Source organism: Macrotis lagotis, chromosome 4, assembly GCF_037893015.1.
Source record: "Macrotis lagotis isolate mMagLag1 chromosome 4, bilby.v1.9.chrom.fasta, whole genome shotgun sequence".
In the NCBI taxonomy this organism is placed as follows: Eukaryota; Metazoa; Chordata; class Mammalia; order Peramelemorphia; family Peramelidae; genus Macrotis; species Macrotis lagotis.
This window is the reverse complement of record NC_133661.1, coordinates 77,007,297-77,012,380: the sequence shown is the minus strand read 5'-3', so window position 1 is coordinate 77,012,380 and position 5,084 is coordinate 77,007,297.

The following is a 5,084-nucleotide window of genomic DNA, read 5'->3' as shown; positions in this document are numbered from 1 at the left end:
ACCTTAGCAATAATGTTCAGTTCCATCTTTTCATTTTACAGATAAGGAAACTGAGGCCTTGAGAGATTAAAGTGAGTTGCCCAATAAGAGTTAAAACTTTATCAACAAGCACTTCATTGAGGGGTAGGGGTGGCATAAAGTGTGTGTGGGAGGATTAACTAGGGATTTAAATACTGATTTAATCCTATAGCTTCAAGTATTTATTAACTGTCTAAGGACTAAGCCAAGCACTGGGGTCCAGAGAAAATTGTCATTTTCCTGCCCCCCAAAACTTATATATTCCATTGTTAATTTGACTAGAGCTCCTATTGGTTGGCAGAAGATCACCTCAGACCTTTGGGAATATAAAGGAAGTAGCAGTTTCTACAGAAGACAAGAATGGCAAAACCAGATTTTTCTAGTCTGCTGATATGAGCCTCTGGAATGGGAGAAAGGGAAGCACCTGGCTTTCCAATGTACACATGGGGAATCAGGGAGCAAAATCTCCAGTGACCAGGAGGCATGTGTGTGTCTCTCTCCAAAATATAAGCCCAGCCTGCCCCATGAAACACATGGAAGAGACAATATGCCAAGAGAAATTTTGCACCTGCAGGTGAACAGATCTGCAGTCAGCATGCATAGGCACTCTCCCAGCAGAGGTTCTGAAAGCTGAGCCCAGACCATCCCCCCTGCCCCCCCCACTCCAGCTATGGTGATGGAGACCCAAAGGAGAAAAAAAAATAACCCAGCACAAAAAAAGAGTGGTCAGTTTCTGTTCCTCCGTGAGTCAGACACATGCACACTCCCTCCATCACAATTAACAGGAGAATCTGAAACACAACAAACTCACCGGCAACATGCTCAAAATCAATGGCATCGATACCCAGAACTGAGACACCAAAAAAACCTATTTGAAGAGCAAACACTCAGAGCAGCAGTCCTCTGTGTGTTGCAGAGAACACATCACACAGCCTCCTAACAAATCCACCACAAGGTCAATGGACCCAACATGAGTTGAAATGCAGGTGCTTTCCAAAGGCCAAGTATCTTGCTTCCATTCTATGTCTAAACCCTCCACTTCATCAAATATAGGCTCAGCAATCAAACTGAGGAGGAGCAGAGGATTTAGAGCTAGAAGAGATCTTGGCCAAATCTCTTATTTTATGGACAATAAAACTGAGACTGAAAGAGGAAAGATTTGTCTAAGATCACACAGCAAAATCCAAACAAGGACTAGATCCAGGTTCACTGACTCCAAGTATTTCCACACTCCCGTGATGCCTATAGGAATCATACCCCTGCTAAAACCAAGTGATTCAAGTCAATGATGAGAAGCAGAAAAAAGAAGAGGAGGAGGAGGGAGAGGAAGAAGGGGAGGGTGAGGGCAAGGGTAAAGAGAGACAGAGGGAGAGGAAAAGAAGGAGGAGAGGGAGGAAGTGGTGGTAAAGGAAGAGATGAAAGAGAAAGAAGAGGAAGAGGAGGGGAGGGGGAGAAGAAAAAGGAAGAGAAGGAGAAGATGACTTGAATGGAAAGCAAATTGAATTAGGAGGGAGGACAGCTTGGCTTCAAATTGTATGTCAGTTGTATGTCCTTAAACTTAACTTTTCTGAACCTCAGTTGCTATGTATAAAACCAATCCCTTTAGTTTACCTAAAGGAAAAGGTTGGGATCAAATCCATTGAGGCTTCTTTTACCTCTAAGATTATTCATTCTATAAAGTAAAAGTATGATCATACTTGAAATTATCACCAGTGGACCAGATTCTGTATGAAGGACAAAGTCACTGTCAATGTATCTTACTTAATTCTAGTCCTCCCAGATTAGTCAATAAGTCAATTTGCATTTATTAGGCACATATTATATGCCTAAAGAGGCAACTAGATGATTCGGTGGATGGAATAGTGGGTCCGGAGTCAGGAAGACCTGAATTCAAATCCAGATTCAGATACTGTGTGACCCTGGGCAAGTCACTTTAACCTCTTTTGTCTTAATTCACTAAATCAAGAAATGGCAAACCACTACAGTATTTTTGCCAAGAAAACTCCATGAAATGGTCAGAAAGAATAGGACATAAATGAACAACCAACCAATAACAATTGTGCTAGGCACTCTATCAAGCATTAGAAATACAAATATAAATAAAAAGAAAGGTCCCTGCCCTCAGGGAGCTTACATTTCAATGGGAGAATATGACACATAAAAGGGCACTGAAAAAGAGGGAGAAAAGATACCTGCCCTTTCCCAAAATGAGGGTCCTGTGAAGAATTCATTTATGAAAGAAGAGACTGCAGGGATGGAAGGAGGAGGTAGCTAAAATGGTGGGAAAGTTTGGGAATGCAGCATCAGCAATTTTGACTTGTTTCCCCCCCTTCCTCCCCATCTCAGTTCCTGAAAGCTATAGTAACTATACCTTGGAATGACTTACAGGAACTCTAGAATGTTTCCCTCTAAATATTGAAGACTGGAAAATGGTTTAGATGTGATTTTATTTCAAAGCAATGGGTAGGCTAGATAATCTCATGGTGATCAGTGGATCTTTACATTGAAAGACATCCAAGAGATCATCTAGTCTAACCTTCATCTGCTGGATGAACTGGCTTCTACACCAGCTTGGGTAAGTGACTATCCATCCTCTACTTTATAACTTTATATTCTAAGCATTTCTAGGTATCCAACTCTTGGTTATCCAGTCCATAGGAAGGGAAACGATGACAAATCATTCTTAACAAGATTCAATAGAAAAAACATTTTGATAACACAAAAAGTTATTTTTACCATTGGAGTTCATTTTTGTACTTAAATGAGCATGAATGTGTCTAATGCTCTGAGAATTTACCACACTTCAAACCAGATAATGAAGCCACAATGAAAACCTGACCCAGGAACTAAGAAAGCTGCCCAGTTTGATCAGTCTAAACTCTGATTAACTCCTTCCCTGCCTCCCATTCCTTGCTGGGGAGAGAGAGCATCACCTCTCAGATGGATAACTGTCAAACATGAGTGTCTCTAAGATTTATCTGAATGGCTCATACAATCTTTTCTCGGGGAAAAAGGTGGGATGGGGGTTAAGTATTTTTTTTTGAAAGAATGTCTCAAGGAACTGAACCAAAACCAGGAAAGATGAAATTCTGTTTCGTGTAGGATAGTTCCAAGATGGCAATCAGAGAAAGAAGTGATAGACACACACAAAATGGACTTCCAACTTTGCTGTAGATAATCCACAAAATAGATACCACACAACAACTTGCTTCTCAACTGTTTGGGACATTGAGTAACTATTTCTTGAGCTCCCAGGGAGAAAAAAATCTCTATTGAAAAGAGACATTTTCTTTATATAAGGGGAAAACATCCAATTGATCAAACAAGGAAGGTGAGCTGGTCATGAGCCAAAGTGATGGAATTCATTTGGAGAGTACTATACTGGTAACTAACCACAAAATGTTAAAGACCTAGAAGACTGGTCAGATCCACTATAAAGGAATTTTAGGAAGATGTAGCCATGAATTGGGTAGGATAATGTGTTGTGAATGGGTTGTATCTTTGATGGAGTACTTTGATGTGTCTTACATTGATGAAATTATAAAGCAATTGAAAAATAAGAAGGGAAAAAGACAAAAATGAATCATTAGCATTTGGAAAGAGAAAAAAGCAGTTTCTTGACACATGACAAAAATGCCTTCATATCCAATGAATAAGAATCTGGGAAGGTAAATGGGAGAAGGAATGGATATTTGATATGGAAAGCCCATGTATGCTCAGATAAGTGTCCTGGCTGTACTGGTCTCAGTAAACTAGTGTACTTGCTATGGTGGTCAACCAACCATCTTTCAAATTTAAGGGATAAAAAAGACTAAAAGGTCCTCAGTAAAATTCATTCCCAGAGAAAGGGAGGACAGGGGAAGGTCTTTGGAAGAGGACTTCTGGGTTTTGTTTTTTCTTTATTTTTATTCTTTGCACCTGAAAGACGAGTTGTGAGAGGTATAATATGGCCCGTGACTTTGCTATTTCAGTTTGCCTTTGAGGTAGCTGCCAAGGGGCTATAAATCAAAAGAGAAAAAAAAGCAAGCAAGCAGCACCAGGCTGTCTTTGCTTCTTCCCTTGAAGCTTAGATAAAGTCTATTCAACTGTGCAAACCCCAGGCTCTCTCTATGGTATGCTGGGAGTGGGACTTTACTGGTTCCTGAAAACTGAATAGGGAAAAATAAACTGAGTTCAACTAAGTGGTCAGGACAGAAGGTCTAAGGAGCATTCCCCATGCAGCATGTGAGCTGGCTATATGGTTGGGAGAGAAACACAAATGCAGTCTGCAGTGAAAAAAACTTTTTGGGTAGAGGGAGTCTCAAGAGCATGACATGGGAGAACCATTTATTTATTGTTTGAAAAATGGCTTTCTTTTCCTGAGCTTAGAATTCATCAAATAAAACTAGCACTTCCATACATGGAGTAGGAGAGACAGAGAGACAGAGAGAGAGAGAGAGAGAGAGAGAGAGAGAGGCTCAGAGACAGAGACAGACATCTTATCAAGAATAGCATGCCTCTCTTATGTACAACTTGCTTTTAAGATAGTAATAGTAAACACTTAGAGTTTTAAAATTTGTATAACATGTTATAGATAATTATAACTGTATATTATAATATATAATTATATTATGTATTCTGTATTATATATAATAAAAATATATTATTTCAGTTAATCCTCACAACAAGATAGTGCTAACAAGGTGGTGCTATTATTATTCCCATTTTACAGATGAGTAAGTTGAGGCTGAGAGAGGTTATGTAACTTGTTCAGAGCCACTAAGCTAGTAATTATCTGAATCAGGATTTGAACTGAGGTCTTCTTGACTGCAAGTCCAACACTCCATCTATTGAATCACCTACATAATACATTAAACATGTAACTTTAAAAGCTGTCCTATTTATATATGATTCTTTTTCTCCTTTCTATTTTCTTCTATACATTAAATTTTTTTCAATAACTATTTTATTTTTGCTATCTGACTGTGATTCATTTAGTCTTCCTTTCCAGAGCTCCCCAATTAAAGTCATTTAAGGACTTTTAAAACACAGCTCTCTCTCCTCTGGAGTTATTACTCTTCCTTGTT